Source organism: Sorex fumeus, unplaced genomic scaffold (assembly GCF_029834395.1).
Source record: "Sorex fumeus unplaced genomic scaffold, SorFum_2.1 ptg000063l, whole genome shotgun sequence".
NCBI classification, from domain to species: domain Eukaryota; kingdom Metazoa; phylum Chordata; class Mammalia; order Eulipotyphla; family Soricidae; genus Sorex; species Sorex fumeus.
In genome coordinates, this window is record NW_026606120.1 from 18,908,255 (window position 1) to 18,932,647 (window position 24,393).

Genomic DNA, 24,393 nt, shown 5'->3' on the forward strand with positions numbered 1-24,393 from the left:
AGGGAGGGAGATGGGGAACAGGAGGAGATGGAGACTCTCCAGCCAGATGCTGGAGGCTAGCCTCAGGCAAGATGTGACTGGATGGGGGGGTGGGGGAGGTGGTTACTTGAAAACAAACTAGCTTAATTTGATGTCTTGGTAAGAAAGATGCCCAAAAAAGAGCCCTGAGGAGTTTTGATAAATTCAATCAACGCCCATACAGGTAACAGAATACCGGGGGAAATAAACAGGGATTTGAAGATTTGCTGAATGATTTAAAAGAGAGAGAGAGAGAGAGAGAGAGAGAGAGAGAGAGAGAGAGAGAGAGAATAAGTCCTCAGCTTTGTTCTGCAAGTGTTCTTTGAAATTATTTTCTATCAGCCAGATGAAAAATAATTACTGTCACAATACAGTGCTTCTAAGTGAAATATGTCCTTGTCAAATTAAGTAAAAGACTATGAAGATAAGCTTTACATTGCCATTCAATTTATCACAGGGAGTGGGAAAAGAAATTGGATCTAAAAGTTCAGATGCTGTGAATACCGGAGACTGAATCATCGTGACTCAGAAAAAAATTATTTAAAAGAAATAAATGTTTTTTTATGTTTATGCTTAGTCATTTATTTTATAATAATATTATAACTGTGGTTCTATCAAAATACTTTCTAAAAGAACATCCAAATGTCTAAATGCGTCCAAAATTCTTTCTAAAAGCAGAATTTATTGAAGGTCAAGTTTTGTATATAAAAATCTATATTTTATCCGTTTAATTTTAAAAAAGAAAGTCCACTGCATCTCTGCCCTGTGCTTGCTGTATTAAGTGATATATTTAGCTGAGCAAAGCTTCTCAATCCCTAAGGGTCTCAGCGGGCTACAAAGACATTAGATGGTAGGAGGCATCCTGTAAGTCATTCCTTAAATATCCCTAATAAGGATGAGATTTCTTTTTCCATCTGCAGACATGGAAGATAACAGATGGAAAAATCAGTCATGGATGACAGTGTCCAAAAGGGTAACTGTCAAAATCTCACTTGTTATATAAGTGAGACGCCATTCAACATCTAATCTAGTCAGGCCAGGAAGCTTTGGCAGCAGACTTGCTCCTTTGGTACTACGTCTGGGGGAGATAGGTGGAGAGAAGTGACTCTTCAGAATGGGTTTGTGGAGAAACCACTCAACCCATAAACACACTATCAAACAAATCCTCCCATAGAGAGGCAGCAGCATCTGGGGCATATTCAGAGACTAAATCTTTGATCCTTTAAACTTGCAAGTGTCAGAAATTCCAGAAATTTCTCAGAGCTCATATACTCAAGAGAATTATACGGGATATTTTTAGAATCTCAAGAATCTCCAAAGATATCTCCAAATCAAGCTGCTGCTCAGAAAAAATGCTCTCCCTTTATTGCCAACATAAATTTATTTCTAATTCTCATACAATAACATGTGTGCATGTGAATCCTTATTTCAGACAGGCTGATGGCATCTATTTCTAGAAATAGACAAAATAGAAGTGATGTGACTATGAATATCTACAATATTTTGATGAGTAAATTTAACTGCAATGTCTAAATTTAGTTGCAGCCCTGCTCATTGTTCCTCCTGCCTTGTTAAGCACAGTGCATTTGGGTAAATGCTGCTCTTTCAGTTTGTTCATTTTGCAATAGTTATTTAGCTTTGTTTAATTCTACTTAATCCCAGGTTCAGTCTCAGGTAGCAATTTTGCCCTGTTTTTAATAATAGAGATTGCTTCTCAACCTTCTGTTTGGTATAGCCCCTTTTCAGTAAGCCAACCTCTGACCTCAGAGCTCAGCTGATATGGAAATGGGGCATTTGGCACATCCTGAGTCAGGCCCAAATACTATTAACCCTCACTTTCTTGTGATTTCACCATCGTCCTGTGCACAGTCTAAAGTTCCCATCATTACAGTAACCCACAGTGTTACTGGGATATAGGACTTTGCTGGACTGGATCCATCTAAATCATAAATAACCAGCTTTCTCCCCGTTATTTATTTCATCACAGCCTGAACCATCTCATCAAACACACGCGCAGGCACTCGAGCAAAAAAAAAGATATTAAATATTTTTAAATAGGACATTTCGGGTGGCTTCTGCCCTGAAGAGTTATATTCTAGTAGGAAGCTTGTATTAGTGTATCACTGTCATCCTGTTGTTCATTGATTTACTCCAGCAGGCACCAGTAACTTCTCCATTTATCCCAGCCCTGAGATTTTATCAGTCTCTCTTTACTCGTCTTTCCCAACGTATTGGAGGCTCTTTCAGGGTCAGGGGAATGAGACCCATTATTATTACTGTTTTAGGCATATCGAATATGCCACGGTCAGCTTGCCAGGCTCTGCTGTGCAGGCAGGATACTCTCAGTAGCTTGCCAGGCTCTCCAAGAGGCATATATGAAAGGAAGAAATGAGGAGTGATTTAGTAAGTGATGGGGGATAGCACATATCACACACACAAAGTCACCATTTGGCATGAAGATTGTTTTGAGTTGAAGGCGATTGGGAAAGACCAGATGCTAGCAAAGCCCTTCCCATATTTACCTAAAATCAGGATATGGATGTGTAAAGATGCTCCCACTTGCTCCTCTAGCAGGGTAGACAGAAGTTGGTCACTGGAGACAACTCTCAAACCTTCCTAAACCAGAAGGACAGCAGAAGAATCTACATAACAGACCTTGCCAGCATATCTACTATTAGTCCTCTCCCATAGTTTCCATCCCACTGTTTGCAGACCCTAGAAATTCAAAGTCTTTACCCTGAATCATGCATTTCTCTACAGACTGTTTGGTTTTGTGTTTGCATAGTATGTATCAGCAAATTATGACCACATTTTTTAGTTACTTATCGTTTTAATCAATCACCTTTTTTTCTCTTGTAGTCTTTCATCAGTCTAATTTGTAGGTCCCAGCTGAGAAACTAGGACAGAGAAGAAAAGATGTTCTGCCCCTCCAATGAGAAGACCACATCTTTAGGAGACTTACTTAGAGTGGCATTTGAGTCCTGGGACAGCAGGCCAAGGAAAATTAAGTTGGGTCCTTATCTCAAATTCTTTAGGAATTAAATCCTAGGTGGAGCAAGAATTTAATTTGTCTGGAAATTAAGACATAAAATATTAGAAGAAAACTAGGAAGTTTTTTAATGCTAGGGAGCAAACTCAGTCTCTGATACATGAAAGCCATGTCATCGACCATTGAATCACATTGTTCAACCACTGAGAAAGTTTTTAAAAAATTATTTTTTAGTAGAAGACTGATTTAATAAAAACATAATCAGAAAGCCAGAGGGATAGTACAGCGCATGTCTTGCATGTGACCGACTTAGTTCAATCCCCAGCACCACATATGATCTCTTGAGCACCACCAGGAGTGATTCCTGAGCAAAGAGACAGGAGTAGGCCCTGAACATAACTGAATATGGACCGAAACCTCCCTCCCCGCCAAAAAAAATTAGAGACTATAGTTTAATTTGAGTCAATGAGAAAACCATAAAGAAAAGGAAAGAAAAATAGGCAAAATACATTGTCTAAAAGTTTACAGGAAAAGAAATACAATTAGCACTAAGAACTAATCCAAGATTCTTGGTTTTATGTATATATAATAAAGTTTAACTTTGTCTCATACCAAAATTCCATGATCACAGTCAACTCCTCCCCCCTCTCCTTGCTTCTTCAGAAGCTCCAACCCTCAGGAATGTCTGGATGCCGGAGCCATGAAGTGGACAGTCTCATTCTCCATCTTCCCTCTCCTGGCATCCAGACTCAGAGTAACTCCTGTCTCCTGTGATGGCAATAGCCCTAATTTTTGGCAGAAGACCCTCTGGGGCAGGTTCATTGCTGTCCCGCCTACCCCTAACGCTTTTACAGGCATCAATAGGAGGAAAATTCTCCCCCAAATTCATCCATGCCTACTTCAGGTGTCACTAATGGAGTCCATAGGTTCATGGGGCCCCCAGACATTAGAGACACTTGCCAAAATCTGCATTATTCCTCCAAGCCACACATCTGGCTGAGGAAAGAGGGAGCTGCAGGACCTTGTCATATTGAAAAGTAATATGACATAGGATTTCCTCCAAGAAATTATCTCCATAATTCCCAATCTCTTCCTGTTACACCTTCACTGTGAAACCTGGAAAATAGCAACAAAATTGACCCTCACTTTCCCTTGTCTTACCCAATCATGCCTGGATGGTCCTGCATTCCACTTCCCTCAGGATTGCTGGGGTTTTGCTCCCCTTGGTCTCAGCTAGAGAGAGCCAGATTCCCATTTTATCTACAACCACCCTATCCTAAGACATCCCATCTTGTTTTGCTCCAAATGTGTCTTGATCTCAAGCTTCGTCATCTCCCCAGAGAACCAGCATCTGAGTCAATTGTCACACACAATTGATATTCCATGTCATTGTTTTAAAGTCCTCTCAGACTTGGTGTTTGCAAACCAAGTCTGATTGTCCCCACCAAAACATTCCTCCTTTGATTCTCCCAAGATAGAAAACCATGGCCCACAGGAATGTCCCCCCCCCAACCATGTGCTATCTTTGATCCATCTCATGTCACATCAATACCAACCACACAACTCTGCCACAGGAAGACTGTTTTCAAGAACCTCAGAATTTCAAGGAAACCAATAGTCCTGGGATTGTCCAGAGAAGATCATAGACAATGCATGCTGTTTGCTATTCATTTCAAGGGTGCACTCCCTTGTTTCTGAGAAATAAGAAGAAAGCACCTGGGGCTGGAGTGGGTAGAGCATTTGCCTTGCATGCGGCTGACCTGGGTTTGATTCCCATATAGTCCCCCGAATCACCACTAGGAGTAATTCCTGAGGGCAGAGCCAGGAGTAACCCCTGAGTATCGCTGGGCATAGAAGGAGGAGGAGGAGGAGGAGGAGGAGGAGGAGGAGGAGGAGGAGGAGGAGGAGGAGGAGGAGGAGGAGGAGGAGGAGGCGAGAAGGAGAAGGAGAAGGAGAAGGAGAAGGAGAAGGAGAAGGAGGAGAAGGAGAAGAAGAAGAAGAAGAAGAAGAAGAAGAAGAAGAAGAAGAAGAAGAAGAAGAAGAAGAAGAAGAAGAAGAAGAAGAAGAAGAAGAGGAGGAGGAGGAGGAAGAGGAGGAGGAGGAAAGAAGAAGAAGAAGAAGAAGAAGAAGAAGAAGAAGAAGAAGAAGAAGAAGAAGAAGAAAAAGAAGAAGAAGAAGAAGAAGAAAGAAAGAAAGAAAGAAAGAAAGAAAGAAAGAAAGAAAGAAAGAAAGAAGAAGGCAGCATCAGATTGGCCAAGAAAACCTTTGTGTAGACATGCTGAAATCTGAGGTGAGGGAGTCAAATCTCACCGGAAATCACAAAATAAACCTGGGACCTGAATGAATGGAGGACAAATGAGGGAGTCTGTGCAGGTGGGTGGGAAATGGTAGCCGGGACAAACATGCAGAGAGTAGTGGGGAAAGGAATTGCTAGTCAGAAGGGAGAAGCTCTTGGACAAGAGAGAAGCTCTGAGGATGGACTTTAGAACTAATGTGGTAGAAATAGGATGGAATGAACACAGATCTGGCAGCCCCATGGCAGACACAGACACACTGAAAGACTGCACAGGAAGACAGGCCTGGACTTCAGGGAATGATGGGAAGAAAGCAATCTGGAGAGGAAAACACACTAGCCTGTCTAATTGTAACAAGTGGTGCTGGGGGCAGAGAAATGGAGGTGGACAGTGAGCCATCGATGTCTCACTTCTTCATCAAGGGGTGTGTTAGATCAATAGCCCCTTTTCCAGGGACATGTAGAAGCTGACCATCATCTACATCCTAAAAGCCAAGACACAGTGGTGAGGGTGGCATCCAGTTCCTGGCAGGAAACCAGCAGACAGACAGCCAGAATAAGAAGGACATTACAGAGTCAGAACCCAGCATTCCACAGGGTTCTCAAGGAAAATCCAGACCAGTTTCATCTATGAGTAAATATGTTACTATTTGTGGGCTTTGAACACGGAAATGCACTAATTAAGATCCAGATCTCTTCTATCTCACCTGGGCCCTTTGAGATTTCCTTAAGGATTAGCATTACATTAATCATCTCAGGTATGGGTGCTCCAGAACTGAGAGCCAGCCTCATAGTTAGAGTCCCCTAGAATTAATCCAACTAGCTGAGCCCTGTTCAGTGATTCAATAGAAGCGAGAGTGACGAGACAGTGAGAGCTCAATAGCTCAATGGGCTAGACCAAGAGGCCTGTGATTGATCTCTAGCACCAAGCCAGCAATAGTCCCTGAACATGTCAAGTGTGACCCTCTCCCCTACACCATACCCTAAGTAATAAATACTGTCTTACCTAGCTATAGTTCATGGCAGGCCTAATGTTGAGATGCTTTTTCTCTTTCTCCTCTCCTTTTCCTTTTTCTGCCTTCATTCACCCTCTTCTCTCACACTTCTGGCCTACCAGTGCAGTCCTCCATGGCCATGCCCAGAAGGTGTTCTAGGAATTTTGTCCAAGTAACTATCTTTTCGGGTCACACGAGGAGTTGCTGATAGGCTATTTTGGCTCTGCTCAGAAGTGATCCTTGGTGTTGGTTGGGAGGGATTGTATGTGATGATACTGGGGATTCAAAGCAGGGCTGAGCACTTGCCAAGGCAAGTGCCTTTACTTTTAAATCTTTGTCTGGCTCTGTCAAGATTGAGTGACATGCCTTTTGGGGAATTGTATCCTTAGTTTGTATTATTTGAGAGCAGTGGGTTCCTGGTGCTGGGTTAAGTGGATCAAAGTTCACTCAGATTTGACAAGATTCAGAAAATCTGTTGACATCATTCACAAATGATTTTAGGTAAATTTTTCACTGAATTGTAGTCTTAAAGTTATATATAAAGAATTAATTAACAGTCAGAGCCTGGCAAGCTATCCATGGTGTATCCGATATGCCAAAAACAGTAACAATAACAGGTCTCATTCCCCTGACCCTGAGAGAACCTCCAATACGGCAGCGTTGGGAAAGATGAGTAAGGAGAGGATGCTAAAATCTCAGGGTTGGGAAGAATGGAGATGTAACTGGTGCCTGTTCGAGTAAATTGATGAACAACAGGATGCCAGTGGCAGTGACAGTGACAGCTGAGCCCTGTTACAAGTCTCATCTTGCCATATACACAGAAACCTCAAGAAATACTGCAGCCTAAAACTCACTCCTTTGCTCCTGTCTTCTGCCTCCTACCTTCACTCCTCACCGTCACTTCTCACTACTGATCCCACAAGTCATACCTCCTGTCTTTAGAACCCACAAGATGAATAAACTGTATTTTACCATTTTACCAGGCTTCACCTCCATTTCCTCCAGGGGCCACTGACTTCCACAAAAGAAACAGGAGGCTTAACAGGTTATCATCAAATTATAGGGAATTTTAAAAAAATATATAATCATACCATGAATAACTGTACATGGGACAGTAATTCTAAAATGTTTCTATTAAGAATCTTTTGGGGAGCAAAGTAATTCCTGCATCTTGGAAGGATGACATAAAAATAGACATAGAGAGCAATGGAACAGAACAGAGAGCCTAGAAATAAAACCATGTATATAAGATCAATTAATATGATAAAGCATCTAAAACACAAAAGGCACAAAGGAAAATCTCTTCAATAAGAGTAATTAGGAAAATCGGACACCCACATATATAAGAATAAAACTAGAACACTGACACCATACACAAAAGTTGACTCAAAATAGGTTAAAAACTTGACTATAAAACCTAAAGCAAAAGTGCCTAGAAATAAACATAGACCACAGAATCCTTGACATGGGTCAAAGCAATAGGTCAGTGAAAGAAAAAAAAAATAAAAGTGGGACAGTGTGAACCTAAGAGACTTCTGTACAACAGAGGAAATTACTGATAAATCTCAAATGTCACATACAAGGTAAAAGGTAAAGGTAAAGGCCCTCCCGTTAATCGTCGATTTGCTCGAGCGGGCCCAGTAACGTCTCCATTGGAGACTTTGTTGTTACTGTGTCTGGCATATCGAATACTCTCGGTAGCTTGCTGGGCTCTCCGAGAGGGGCGGAGGAATCGAACTCGGGTCGGCCATGTTGGCCGCTTGTAAGGCGAACGCCCTACCCACTGTACTATCGATAGTCACGTACAAAATGGGAGAAAATGTCTAATAAGTGATTAGTGTCCAAGATGTATTAGTAACCATTACGACTATTACAATAAACAAAAAAAAAACAATTAAAATAGTCATGCACAGGAAGATTGCTCCATGGTTGGAAGCCTGCCTCATGAGCTGGAGGAGAAGGCAGCTGGGATAGAGAAGGGATCACTAACTCAATGATGGTTGGAGGGATCGTACCAAACATGATGGTCTCTCAGTATCTGTATTGCAAACGATAATGCCCAAAAGTAGAGAGAGAGTAAGAAGGAAATTGTCTGCCACAGAGACAGGCTGGAGCGATAGCACAGCGGGTAGGGCGTTCGCCTTGCAAGCGGCCAACATGGCCGACCCGAGTTCGATTCCTCCGCCCCTCTCGGAGAGCCCGGCAAGCTACCGAGAGTATTCGATATGCCAGACACAGTAACAACAAAGTCTCCAATGGAGACGTTACTGGGCCCGCTCGAGCAAATCGACGATCAACGGGAGGGCCTTTACCTTTACCTTACCTTTAGAGACAGGGAGTGGGATGGGGTGGAGGGTGCAGAAGGGATACTGGGGGCATTGGTGGTGGAAAATGTACATTGTTGGAAGAATGGGCGTTCAATCATTATATGACTGAAACTTAAACATGAAAACTTTGTAACTATCTCAAAGTGATTAGATTTTTAAAAATGGACACATGATATGAACAGTTTTCCATAGAGACATACAAATGGCCAACAGGAAGATGAAAAGATATTCTTCATGATTTATGATTAAGTAAATGGAAATCAAATCCACAATGAGATGTCACCCCACACCTGTTGGAATGACTGCCTTCAAAAAGATGAGAGAGCGCATGCATGAGCTAGGGTGTGGGACAAAGAGAACCCTCATGCGCTGTCAGTGCTGGAAACACAAACCATATGAAGGTTTCTCAAAAAAATAAAAGTTGAACTACTTTACCTCTCATAGTTCTCAATAATTCTTTTAATAGATAAAAAAAAACTACCAGCAATTTCACTTTCACCTTTTTACCTGTAGAAAATAAAAACACACATTTTAAAGCTATGTGTACTTGAGCCAGAGAGATGGCCCTGCATGTGGCCAACTCAGGTTCAGCCCTCTGTACCACATATTGTCCCTTAAACACCAGCAGGAGTGATCTCTAAGTGAAAAAACAGGAGTAAACACTGAGCATCACTGTGTGTGGCCCCAAAACAAAACAATCGAAAAAAGGATATGTGCACCCCATGTTTAAAGATGCATTACTTACAACAACCAAATATCAAAGCAACTCAAGTGTCTATTAAGGAATGTATATATAAAGGACATGTATATATAATATACGTATGTATATACACGGGCCAGAGCAATATCACAGCAGGTAGGGCATTTACTTGCATGCTGCCGATCTGGGTTCGATTCCTCCACCCCTCTTGGAGAGCCTGGCAAGCTACCGAGAGTATCCTGCCCGCACGCAAATTCTGGCAAGCTATCCGTGATATATTTGATATGCCAAAAACGGTAACAATAAGTCTCACAATGGAGACGTTAGTAGACCCGCTCGAGCAAATAGATGAACAACGGGACAGTGTTATAGAGCTACATATATATATATATATATATATATATATATATATATATATATATACTGGAATTTTATTTAGGCATAAGAATGAAAGAAATTTATTCAACATTTAAGATGTTGATGAACCTCAAAGACATTATTTTAAATGAAATAAGTCATAGAGGAAAGGCAAATATCCATATGATCAAGCTCTTATAAAAGGAATCTAGAAATCAAACAACAAAACCCTGAAAAACACCAAAATCCAAGACCAACAGATATCATAAGAACAGATTGGAGGTTGCCAGAGATGGGCAGTGGGAGTGGTAAAATGGGTTAGTGTGATCAGAGAGTAAAAAAAAATAAAAATTACATACAGTGCATAATGTATTGTTATATTAGAACAAAGACCGAGGAACAAAACTAAAACCAGAGAGGAGAAATATCTATGACACCTTCAAGATGCTAGCAAAAGAAAAAGTTGCTGAACTTCACATGGGATAGTTTTGCCATATTTTAGTACATTGGCACACATATAACAATCTTTTTTTTTTTTTTTAGGTATATGATGATTCAGGGCTGGAGTGATAGCACAGCGGTAGGACATTTGCCTTGCATGCAGCCAACATGACCAACCCAAGTTCGATTCCTCCGCCCCTCTCGGAGAGCCCGGCAAGCTACTGAGAGTATTTTGCCCTCACGGCAGGGCCTGGCAAGCTACCCGTGATGTATTTGATATACCAAACACAGTAACAACAAAGTCTCCAATGGAGACGTTACTGGGCCCACTCGAGCAAATCGATGAACAACGGGAGGACAGTGACAATGATACGATGATTAAAGTTCTTCGAAAACACTGGTCTGCAATTACAGAAGCTATCTTTAGGAGAAAGTAAAGACATGCCTTCATCTTTCCAACATCCTCAAACTTTGCTACATTCTCAGCCCTGCATGAAGTAGACACAGTTGTCCCCCAAAGGATCCTTCTGGTTCCCTGTGCCCTGAGGGATCTACAGGGTTGGGGGTAAAGGGGAGAACAGTATTTGAGGCCCAGAAAAGAGACCAGAGTAGGGGGTGGGATGAGCAGAGATCTGTTAGTGAGAATCAGCTAGAACCTAGCTGCCAACTGCCTGAAATACTGCCTTCCTGTAAGGAGGATGGAGGAGAAGGTGTCTGGACTTTGCTTTTCCTGACTGTTTTCTACTTCCTGTTTATTCCATGTCGAAGAACTACATTTTCTTCCAGGGACAAAGGGTCGCCATAACAGGCTGGGCTGGTGAGGTGTGGGAAGGCGTCACCTCACAGATTCTGCCTCTTTCCACCCAAATCACCGAAATCTACATTTCTCATAGAACACAACAAAAAGTGAAAATCCAAATCATGGCACCGAAGTGAGACAGGAAATTTCAGGTTATATCACAAAGAATGACTATGGGTGCTACAAAACTGATCTTTTGCAAATCTCATTCCAATATTAGATGTAATTTGTGTGTGCTCAGGTTAAAAACAAGCCCTTAGGTTTTACTCACAAATTTAGGCCGAGTGTTGTGACCTAATTAGCTAGCAATATGATGTAGCAGTGACTAGATTTGGGAAGATGAACATTTAATGGAAAACTTTACAGGAGGTCAAGATTGGAAGGTTTGGATACGTCTTGAAAATGCCATCATTAAGGTCTCATCTGAGCCAATATTTCTCTCCTAAGGTCTAAAACGAACATATTCTTAATCATCCATCCAAACAGTCCTGACTTTTATGAAAATAAAATTAAAATGAATGTGATATCAAGTGTTGCTCTGTCTACAATTTGGCCAGACCCCCAGGTCACAGCAATCTGGGCCCAGGTAGAGAAAGAGTAAAGGTAGGCAGGTGGTATGGAGCTTTGCTTGCTTAAGTAGGCAAAGGCAAAGGCAAAGGCCCTCCCATTGTTCATCGATTTGCTCGAGCGGGCCCAGTAACGTCTCCATTGGAGATTTTGTTGTTACTGTGTTTGGCATATCCAATACATCACGGTGGCTTGCCAGGCTCTGCCGTGTGGGCGAGATACTCTTGGTAGCTTGCCGGGCTCTCCGAGAGGGGCGGAGGAATAGAACTCGGGTCGGCCACGTTGGCTGCGTGCAAGGCAAACGCTCTACCGCTGTGCTATCGCTCTAGCCCACTTGCTTAAGTAAGTTTTGCATAAAGTTTCTCCCTGGCATAAACCCGTAGAAGTTGCACCTCTTGAAAACACACATTGACTATCCAACATAAGCTCTTCTTCAAGATATGAGAGTCACAGACTTTCTGGATTCCACTGCAACCAGGCCTGCAAGAAGTAGATATAGCTAGCTCCCAATGATCCTTCTGGTTCCCTGTGCCCAGAGGGATGTATAGGGTGGGGACTAAAGAGTGGACCAGTATTCTAGGCCCAGATGTAAATTCTTCCCCCACCAGAGGGCTAAGTAGTCAGCTGAGAGTGTAACAATCAAACCCATCTCATGGGCTCTGCATGAGGATTAAAGAATTACCTGTGTAAACCAGAGATGACTCAGTCAGTCTGATGGAGTATTTTTTTTGCATCAAAGGAATCCCTGTTCAACTTCCAACACCAGAGTGGTCCCCAAGCACTGCTCAGAGTGACCCTCCATGGATTAGATCCCTATCACCAGGAGTGATCCCTGAGCATAGCTGACTTTGACCCCATAACAAAAAAGGAGCAGGAGTAGTGCCTGAGCACTGAAGGGTTTGGTTGATACGTAAAAACAAATAAAGACAATCTGGAAAGGCATAAAGTCTGTCAACATGAATAGAGCCTGGTATTAGGTCACACAAAAGCTACCAATGTTCTGATCTTCACTATCCAATCAAAGATACTATAATAATCTGTTTGGCTGTTTGCTTGTTTGTTTCTGTTTGGGGCCACATCCAGCTGTGCTCAGGGCTCTGGCTCTACACTCAGACTGGTGAGGCTTGGGGAATCATATGTGGTGCAGGAGGTTGAACCCAGGTGAGCTGCATGCAAGGCAAATGCCCTACTATTGTATTATCATTCTGCCACACCACACCACGATACCCATCATTTACACAAATGAAAATATCCTTAATTGGAGGATTATGAACTGATTTAATATTGATTGCATATGTACAGACATAGTTAAATGCATATGCATATAAATAAATCTATGCAGACAGAGACCAAGAGACACAGAGACACAGAGAAAACTGTAAGAAGCTAGCTAGTAGCTATCCTAGTTCCATGCATGATGCAATTTCACACTGATGAAAATCTGACTCAGATACAGAAATAAGGTTCAAGAAAAAACTACACTCACAAAAACACTACAGAAAAATGAACTGGTTCACATGTAAGCAAAAAATGTCAAGAATAGGATTTTATTAACATTTTACTGTTTATTCTTATATGCAAGAAATAGTTTTTGAGGCTATTAGAAAGCGATTATGTACACTCCATACAAATGGGTCCCTCCTTGCACTGACACATAGATCAACAGAGAGGAATTCACAACCAAAAACAAATGCTAACAACCATACACAGACATTCACAACAATACACAGACATTCAAAAGAATACACAGACATGCACATCTATACACAAACACCCATCCATGCACAGACACTCACATCCATGCATAACATGCATCCATACACAGCTACTCACATACAAATACAGACATATCCAAGCACAGACACTTACACTCACATCCAGGTAGAGACACTTACATCCACACACAGAAACACCCACACACAGACACACATTCACACGCAATCACGTCCACACGCAGACACTCACACTCACATAAAACTCCCATCCACGCCCAAACATATCCATGCACAGACACACACAGCCGCACAGACACTCATAACCAAACACAGACAAAACCATGCACATATACTCACACCCATGCACAGACACTAACAGCCAAAAATAGACACTAATGTCTAAACACAGATACACAAATCCACACACAAACACTAACATCCAAACACAGAAACACACATCCACACGCAGATACTCACATCCAGACAGAAACACACACTAGGACACAGACAATAACATACAATCACAGACACTCTCATCTATGCACACTCACTGCCACACACACTCACATCCAAACAAGACTCAGCCAAGCACAGACACTCACATCCAAATACAAACACTCACAACCATGAACAAAAATTCACACCAATGCACACACTCATATCCAAGCACAATCACATCCAAACACCGACACTAACATCAAAAAACAGAAATTACCATCCACGCACAGAATTCGCATCTAAAGATAGACACACACACATATCCACCCACACACACTCACCTCCAAATACACACTCACACCCACACTCAGACACTTTTATTCATGCATAAGCACTAACATCTATGCGAGACAACCACATAAACACACAGACATTCACATCTGAACACAAAAACTCAAAAAAAAAAAAAACCACATTTAAACAGACACTCACATACACCCATAGATACACACACACATACGCGCACAGAAACTCACATACATGCACAGACACTCATGTACACATAGAAACACATACAGCAGAGACCAGTCACTTACATAATCAGACACACATACATACTCACATGCACACAGGCACTCACATACAGTACAGTAACACCTATCTGCACACAGGCCCTCATACAGGCAAAGCATACAGGTTAGGAGAAACTGTGCGCATTTTGGTTGCACTCCCAAATCAGTGACAAAGGCAGTCATTGTTGAACTGAAACTTAAATTAATATTTCCTTTTTGATGATACATGTTACTTCAGCAGTTGAACATAGGACAGGAAAAACTTGTGGATCAAAAAGCTCATCCCTCTACCAGTATTGCAGAGGTCACAGGGCACCTCTTGCAGCCCACGGGGTACTTTCTGTGTGGAAGGGGTAAGTACTGAATTAAATAAAGACGCACACCCCTGACTGGAAGCTGCTCTTCAGCTCAGGCCTGCCTCACACGGCTTCAAACCTTCTACTCCTAATCTTTTCTTCTGACTTTCCCCTTCAACAAGGCCCCTGCAGACGGCTCTCTAAGCAGATCTAGAATACAAGCATTAAGAACACCAAAACCCAGTTCAAACTCCCAGAAATAAAGACTCCATAAACACCATAGGTTCCCGTTCTCAAAAGAATGTTTACTCTCAAGAAAGAGGTACAAGACAGTTGGTCAAAAGTGCTAAAGACAGGCCCCGTGGGAACCACAGGAGTTACATGCTTGGTGAGATGAAGGAAAGAAGGACTTCACACCAGAGGCAGTGTGAAGAATTCGGGGTGTAATGAGCCCCAGAGACAGTAGGGGTGTTTGGTCCTGAGCAGTCTTCGCCAGTCCTGTGAATCATCCCTTCTGGGAGACAGGTACCTGCAAAGCAAGAAAAGAAACACTGGTTGAGTCTTGGGGCTCACTACACCAAGTCCCTCCCTGTAGCATGCATTCTCAGGTGCTTGCTTGTTTAGACTAGCGTGGGTTCCTTTTCTGAAGGTTACAGGTAGTTCTGGTGGGGAGAGTCTCCTTCCATATCATGACTGTCCCATTTCTGTTTCCCAGTGAAGTGTAAAGCCAAGTCCCAAGGATTGAATTCGGGGAGGAGAAAGACCAAGAGGGGGCTTGAGCACAACATCAGAAAATGTCAAATAACTTGTAGAGAAATCAGACTGGGAGTCACTGTGTGAGAAGTTGACCCCCCACTTCCATGGACATAAGGAGGGACTGGAATTAGGGGGTGAGAGGGTTGGGAGGTGGTCAGAGTTTCTGAGAACAGGGGTCAGCTATGAGGAGAGAAGCTCACACACACAAACACACAACTTTTGCAAAGCCTCGTGTATTCTCAAATTCACATACATTCACACTCACATTCACACATGCACACACACACACACACTCACACACACTCCTCTTGGTGAGGTTGCACCACAGATATAGGGACAGCAGATGCCTCTGTCTTTATAACCCTCTTCAGCCTTGAACTCCACTAGGGAGATATATGTTCCCTCTCATTCATTTGGGGGAAAACTGAGTTTAAAGGAATGATAAGCCAAGATATACTTGACTCTCCCGAATCTCATCAAGCCAATGAAATCCAATCCAAACTTTAGATGCTCAGTGCCCTAAAGCCAGGCTTTCCCAAGCACTAGGTCCTCTCATGGACCAAGATATCAAACCTAAACCTTCCCAAGATCCTCAGTGGTTTGGGGCCACACTGCCATCAGTGCCTGGTGAGTAAGGAAGCAGGAAGTGGAAAGCTACCCACACCGCTTCCCACCTCTGGAGCACAGTAATGAGGGGTGCGTCGGCTCTGAGATGGTCACAGCCTGCACTGAACAGAGCAGTGCTGCTGTGTGGGCTGGCCCACTCGACACTGCTGAGGGCACAGGCTGAGTTCTGAGCCTTCATCTCTATTGAGAATGTCATAAACAATATACTTGACCTGCCTTGGAAAGCTACCCACACTGCTTCCCACCTCTGAAGCACAGAAGCCCAGGAGGATGCACACGACAGAGTATTGCCAAGAAAATGAATCAAAACGGGGCAGTTGACTGCATTGCTGTACAGGCAGGAGGGCTGACATGAAAACTGAGGACCTAAATGTAAACCTACTTATCTGGACATGAAGAAGGCAACTTGTAGGAAAACGGGTGTGCTATGGTTCCCATTTTTATTTTTTCAAAGGAGGACCTATGTGTTGAGGCAGTATGTATGTGTACTGTATGTGATATTTGTACGGTATGTGTTTATGTATGTCTAAGTGGATGCATTAGAGTGTACTAATGCCCCCAAAATACATGCTTATAGGATGGAGCAACAGTGCCGCAAGCAAGGCCCTTCCCATGAACATGACTGATCTGGATTTGACTTCCAGAATCCCAAATGGACCCTTGAGTACCCTGTTCCCTAAGCAATGGGCTAGGAGTAAGTCCTGAGCATGGCCAGGGGTGACCCAAATGAACCAAAGTAAACCAAAATGAAAAACTATGTTTACCTATAACATCACTTAAAGAAGGGATGTTTGGAACAAGAAAGAATTGTTCTTTCTTCTACAGATTGCTTTCTTTTTGTGGGGCAAAATTCAGGTAGTGCTCAAAGCCCACCAATGTCACACTCAGTGGTGCAGAATACGGAAAATTGGCCTGTGGTCTCCACTCAACCCACATCCCAAAGCCAGATTTTTCTTTCTAAAATTCTATATTGTTCGACGAAGACAATGATTGTTAGAATAAGCATTCATTGCTTAATTAAATGAACTTAAAATCATTTTACAAGTGGAACAAGAAGTTATTCATGTTACAGGCATCAGCAATTTATTCCTTGTATTGGTAAGTAATAGTTAAAGCATGTTGCGCCAAGTTCTGCTTGTCTGCCCACTGTCCACTGATGATTAGCTTATTTCTAGCTAACTTCTATTACAGATAATATGACAATGAACATTGACATAGCATGGGCATGTTTTTAAAGCAGGATTGTATGACAAACACGTATTTGACTTTCTGAAAAGCTACCTAGCTGCTTCCCAAAGTGCTGTCCCTGTTTTCATTCCTACCAGAAATGACATCCAGAGACAGTCACAGTGACCCTCAGGACACGAAGCTGAATGAAAGAGGCCAGATACGAAGATCCTTGTACAATATGATTCCATTCATGTAAAATTCTAGAAAAGGCCAAGCTATAGTTCTAGCAGGACAATAATACTGGGAGAAGTTTTGGGGTTTTGTTATTGTTGTTGATTTGAAGGTCATGTCTATTGGCGGAGATTGGGAAACTGTGAAGAACTAGGGATTGAAGCTGGGGCTTCTGCATACAAAACACATACTCCAGACCATTAAGAAAACTCCCAGGGCTGGAGCGATAGTATAGTGAGTAAGGCATTTGCCTTGCATGTGGCCAACCCGGGTTCGAGTCCCAGCATTCCTTATGGTCCCCTGAGCACCGCCAGGACTAATTCCTGAGTGCAAAGCAACTAGTAACTCTTGTGCATCGCCAGGTGTGACCCAAATATCCAGGAAAAAAAAATAAGAAAACTCCCTGGTCTTAGAACTGATTTGGGGATAACTACTGATGGCAAAAGTCACAAGGGCATTTAGACAAGGTATAGGAATGTTCTATATCTTCACAGAGGTGGTAGTAAAACACTAAATACAATGACCAATATTCAGCAATCTATACACTTAAAATATGAATTTTGACCTACATCCCACAACTGTTGCCAGGTAAGCTCATCTATTGGCACAGCTTTGCAGACTCATGATTAAATCTCAGCAGAGATCTCAAAAACTCATGGTAACATTGGTCTCTGGATGAAAACTCTGGGCGTTCTTGGGAGGTGTGTGGGCCGATTGCCCACTCTGCTGACGCCCTGACAGTCACACCCCCACCCCAACAACTGCTATCTTGCCAACAGTCAGACTCTACTTCCTCAGGAATGAGCTCTGCAGAGATGCCAAACTTCCCAAACATTCAGGTATACTGGGTTTTTTTTTTAACTGAGAATGCCGGGGTCCTCTTGGAGTGGGAGTGGGCAGTCTCCCCTTCCACCGTACATCCTGCAGCCTCAGAAGTCACACCCAACATCCCCAAACTACCACTATCTCAAAACTCTATTTTACTACCATCCCAGTAGGATGTTAGCACTGCAGAGATTAGATGGAAATGTAACGTAGAAGTTCAATAAACAAAAACACTAACACAGAAGGTTCAACTAGCAACAACATTGTATTAAACCCGACTCAGACAAGGACTTTAATGTCCCTATAGTGAGATCTAAGAATTTTCACAAATTTCCTTTTACCAACATATATTTTTTATAATTCTTTTAGTCATTTAGTTGTAATAAGAAATACAAAATAAATTATTTTGGAGCTGCTAAGGGAGCAGACTTGGGTGGTGGGTGGGAAAATGGGGACATTGGTGGAGGGAAGGTCATACTGGTGGTAGGAACCAGAGTTGGAAAATTTAATGCTTGTAACAAATGTATCATGAACAACTTTGTAAACCACTCTGTTTGAATTAAGTGGAAAATTTTTTAAGTAAAATAATAATTTAAAAAATTGAATTTTATTTACTGAAGCCAGATCTAAGGTAACTATAGGAGACTTCCTACTCACATTAAAATATTGTTTTAAGTGAAGTAGGCTACACTTATAGTCTCTAATGCATGCTGATGTCTTTGTCCACAAGTTGTGGGATGTGGGTCAAGTATGCACCTTCTTGTTCTCTGTGGGCATGCACTAGAATGCATGCCACACAGCACAAGCACCACTTAACATTAAAAAGGTCACACTACCAGGAAACGCAGTAGGAAGAATGAAAGTGGCAGACAGATGGTAAAGGACAAAAAAAAGAGACAAGGATCTCCAATTTATGGGAAGTTCAAAAGTGGTAAAAAGGACGGCTTATTCGGGGTGAAGGGCTGATCTAGAGTTTGGAAACCTACAAAGGTGATGATCTGGGTGATGTGAAGAGAAAATTGATGGTGGGAATGGAAGTTGGTATAAATGATGTGGAATTTTCTTTAAAAAAATGAATTATCATATTACCTAGAAATCATACTTCTGAGTAGAAAAAAATTGAAAGCAAGGTTTTAAAGAGACTATTTGTACATCCAAATTCATAGAACATTACAATAGCCCAAAGGTGGAACAACCCAAGTTTTAATCAATGAATGAATGAATAAAGAAAATGTAGCATATTCAAGCAGAAAGTACTGTTAGCCTTAAAAATGAAATAAATTTCGTATATGCCACATCACCAATATATCATGAACATAGTAAACTCAGTGAAATAAGCCATTCAACAAAATCCAAATACTGCAATGATTTTCCTTGTATGAGGCTCCTAGAGTAGAACAAATGCACAGAAATAGTGGACATGAAGGGCTGGAGGTAGGGGGTACTCAGTGAGGACAAATGGTGGGGGCATTTCTGAGATGGATGGTGGTGATGGTTGCATACACAGTGGGTATTCATAATATTCCCAAACTAAAGAGGTAAAAGGTAAAGTCCCTCCCGTTGTTCGTCGATTTGCTCGAGCGGGCCCAGTAACGTCTCCATTGGAGACTTTGTTGTTACTGTGTTTGGCATATTGAATACTTCACAGTGAGCTTGCCAGGCTCTGCCGTGTGGGTGAGATACTCTCAGTAGCTTGCCGGGCTCTCCGAGAGGGGCGGAGGAATCGAACTTGGGTCGGCCATGTTGGCTGCGTGCAAGGCAAACGCCCTACCGCTGTGCTATCGCTCCAGCCGGCTATTCACTTAAAAATAATTCAGACGCTACCTTGCTGTGTATCATTAGATCCTACACATGAGAGATCTTTCTGTATAGATTTCTTTATGACTAACTTCCCTCAGCATGAAATCCCTCTAGTTCTATTCATGTCACAGCAAATTGCATGTTTTTGTACTTCCTTCGAACTGCATAGTATCCCACTGTCTATATAGACCACAAATTCTTTTTGTTTGGGGTTTTGTTAGTTTTGTTTTGGGACCACACCTGGCAGTGCTCAGGGCTAACTCCTGGATCAATGTTGAGGAATCATTCCTGGCAAGCCTTGGAGAACCATATGCAACGCCAGGGATCAAACCCATGTCAGCTGGATCAAGGTAAGCACTCTACCCACTTTACTCAATCCAGTCCTAGACCACATGATTCAGTCACCCTAATTTGGTGTTTGAGTTGTTTCCATCTATTGGCTCCTGCACTAAGTACAGCAATAAACAACAGTATGCGTAGATCCTTTCAGATGAATGTTTTCATTTTTTGAGTATAGATGTCAAGAATTGGTATCACTTAAAGATACACAGCAAGGTAACAACAAAGGATCAAAGAGAACACAATGGGAGAACTAACCCACACAAATGAGTTTTGGGAGTTGAAAGGGAGAGGCATTGGGGTCCAAAGGAAGGGACGTGAGTAAACTGGTGTAGTACTGGAATCCTGCATTGGAAACCATCACTAACAGAATTGTAAATCACAGAACCTTAATAATTTTTTTAAAAAATTTAAGAAATAATTACAGATGACTGGATAAAGAAACCATGATACATATACATAATGGAATATTACACAGTCTTAAGAAAAGATAGTCATGCAATTTGCTGCAATGTGGACGGATCTAGAGAATAACGTGTGAAGTGAAATCAGACAGAGGGAGAGGAAGAGACACAGAATTATCTCTCTCCTATGTAGGGTACAAAGAAATTTCCTAGGAAAATATCAAATGCCAGGAGAACTGGCCTTCAATAGGAAGCTTGGCACTAGGGCAGAGATGGGGGTATGAGATAAAGAAAGGAACACCAAAACAATAGTAGAGAGGAAAAATGCCTGCCACAGAGGCAGACAGGGTGAAGGGCAGTGGGAAGAAAACTGTAAACATTGGTAGAGGGTAGCGGGCACAGGTGAAGGGATTGTGGCTGGAACAATAAATATCTGAAACTCAATCAGAAATATTTGCAACTTTGTAATTCATGGTTAAATTAAAAAAAGTCAACGGAAAAGATCAAACCGTGAACTATATGTCATATTATTTTATAACAATTAACATAGGTATAAACTCCTCAACAACAAACTGTTGTCCAATCCAGACACCAAGTGCTAAGTGCACAATCGCAAGTGCTTTTGTGAACATCAAACAAGTGTGTCTCCCACCTGCCATCTGACCCACCAGCCACATGCCAGCTGAAAGCATCGCAAGTTTAAACTTCTTCATTCCAGGAATAATTAAACCTTCAGGATTTCCTCTCAAATGCATCATCAAATTTGGTTATATTTTTGGGTTTTTTTTTTACTATAATGATAAAATCCCTGTAGTGGCTCTAAATCCTTACTTAAGCTAAACCTTCAAACCAAAATGCTGACATGCTTCCTGGGACCTCCTTCGCACACCCTATGCTCTGCAGCTATTAAAAGGCTTTGTGGGTGTCTGGCCACATGTCAGAAGCACCTCCTCCCATGTAAACAAAACACAGTGGGGAAATAATAATAAGCACATACATTGTCATGGATCAAGTTCTGCTCTACTACAACATGCACTAGAGTTGAATATGAGGAAAAGATGAAAACAGGAATGCGGAAAAAAACAAAAATTTACCCTAACATACAAAATTATTTCCCACAAATAATGGGCACGAAAATCACCAATTACCCCGAGAATGTGAACACTGTTTCTTGCTTGTGTCCTATTTTAAGAAGTTCAGAGACCCTATTCCAAAAGTCCTAGGTGAGCTAGACGCGACCAAAAGTGCGGGGCTAGGTTAATCTCCACTGAGCTCACATGAACAGAAGAGTGGCAGAGAGATAGTGCATGCCATGAAACTAATAAATATTCTCGATTTGATGCTTAAGAATATACCGATTGGGTCTGGAGAGATAGTGCAGTGGGTAGGGTGCTTGCCTTGCACATGGTCAACCTGGGTTTGATCCTCAGAACCCCATAGGGTCCTCCAAGCTCTGCCAGTAGTGAACCCTGAATGGGGAGCCAGGAATAAGCTCTGAGCACCACTGGGTGTGGCCCGAAAATCAAAACAGAAACAAAATAGTGTAATATAATAAACAAGAGACAAAACTCTATACACTGTAATTGCGACGATAGGGATGACACAGGGCAATAGTTCTTTCAGGACTTTTTCTCTTAAACTTTCTCTAGTGATGTCTGACTTTTATCCGATAACTTTTGTTCTTAGTAGTGTAGAGCAGCAGTTTTTTTTAACCCCCGGGGAGAACTGATGGGGTATGAAAAGCAGTTTTGGTTAGCGAATGCTGGGGGGCCTTTATTGCAGGACGTGGGACTGCTAAATGCTCTAAAATGCCCAGAACGACGTCACACAACAGAGCATTATCCTACTCCAGGTGCCACAGATGCCAACCTGAGGACCCCTGGTGGGAAGCCAGCTGTTTTGTAACCATATAAACTCCGCCTATAGAGCTGGATTCCCTGCAAAAATCACCAACAGGGGTATACAGCTGTACCTGTTTTCCTGAAAGCAAAGAAAGAAAGAAAGAAAGAAAGAAAGAAAGAAAGAAAGAAGGAAGGAAGGAAGGAAGGAAGGAAGGAAGGAAGGAAGGAAGGAAGGAAAGAAAGAAAGAAAGAAAGAAAGAAAGAAAGAAAGAAAGAAAGAAAGAAAGAAAGAAAAAGTGCCCAGGAAGTGGGGCCCCTGGTAAATGACTGAGTGAGCTGTCCCCACCATCCAGCGGGTAGCCTCAGGTCCCAACAGTAAGTTGTGACTATGGAGAAGGAGCAGGGGGACGCCTGTCCAGGCTCCTCACGTAGCAGGGAGATTCTTTGAGGCTGCAAGTCACCTCTTCCAGGTTGGAAAACCCCAGGAATAAGAGGAAGGGAGCAAGCTCTGAAGGGCGTGGAGGTGGCCCAAGGTCCCAATGAACTCAATGGAGGAAGTGAAGGTGGCCTGTTGATAGAAGGAGTGTGACAAGTGGCCAGAGGGGTCTCAGACGCACAGTACTTTCAGCAAAGGACAGCAGACAGGGAGGGTACCTCTCAGTCCACCCCCCGTGCCCTTCTCTCCCACTCCCCTCAGGATCTAGTGGGGAAGGGGAATTGATGGGCCATTAGACCCTGCCCCAGCACAATCAATTTCTTCAAAGAACACCAACCACAGGGGCCAGAGTGACAGTGAAGAGGGTAGGGCGTTTGCCTTGCACTCGGCAGAACTGGGTTCAATCCCTGCCATATGGGGGACCCATATGGTCCCTCAAGTACCGCCAGGAATAATGCCTGAGTACAGAACCAGGAGTAACCCCTGAGCATCGCTGGGTGTAACCACCCAAAAAAGCCAAAAAAATAAACAAAGAACACCAACCACAAACTGGAGGAGGCAGAATCACTGCTCAAGAATATCTCTTATCAAATTTTCTTTTACAGTTTTGGGGTCACATCCAGCTATGCTCAGGGCTGATTCCTGACTCTGTGCTCAGGGATCATTCTTGGCAGGTCTTAGGGGCTTGGGGTCCTGGGGGTCCAGCTGAGGCCCACCACATGGGCAAGCTCACTACCGTCTTTACTCTCTGATCCTGGATAAGGTAAAGGTAAAGGCCCTCCCGTTGATCGTCGATTTGCTTGAGCGGGCCCAGTAACATCTCCATTGGAGACTTTGTTGTTACTGTGTCTGGCATATCGAATACTCTCGGTAGCTTGCCGGGCTGATCCTGGATACTGTAGGTATTACAGAGCATTTAATGAAATTGCAAGAACTTATGGATGGGTTCATTAAATTCGCCTTACAGTGCTCAAAGGATTTCCTACAAAAGGAGACTGACATTATTAGTCTTTAAACTTTTCAACAATTCATTTTTCTTGGTTGTCCGTGGTAAATAAACACCTGAAGAGAAAGGACATCTTTATATGCAAACAAAGCACACCAGGTCTTCTAAAACAAGTGGCTTTCATATTCTAAGCAAAGGCAAATTTTCCAAGAAAATACCCTGTGGCAGAAAAGAAAGAAAAATATTTAGCATTACGTTTTCCACATAAATCACATATCACATTTTCTGGGCTGGCACTATTGGCAATGTGCTGTTCTCCTACTTCGTTTTCAGTCATTTTTCTGGACTCCTGAATACTTCAAATTTTAATACTGACTGATCACCTACCACACAGTGGACATGAGGTGCATGCCAGGATGTTCAAGTTCCTTCAGAAGCCATAAAGACACTGAGGTCATCAAAGGAACAATCCCAAGTTCCCCATATAATTTGGCTGCGCCCTCTATAGTTT

At 42.4% G+C, this 24,393-nt stretch overlaps 1 protein-coding gene across 3 annotated transcripts in view; it reads right to left on the bottom strand.

The window, feature by feature from the left end:
• The window catches only part of SHC3 (SHC adaptor protein 3), a 176,927-nt gene that overhangs the window by 65,235 nt on the left and 87,299 nt on the right, over positions 1-24,393 (bottom strand). The gene's annotated exons all lie outside the window — the stretch shown is intronic.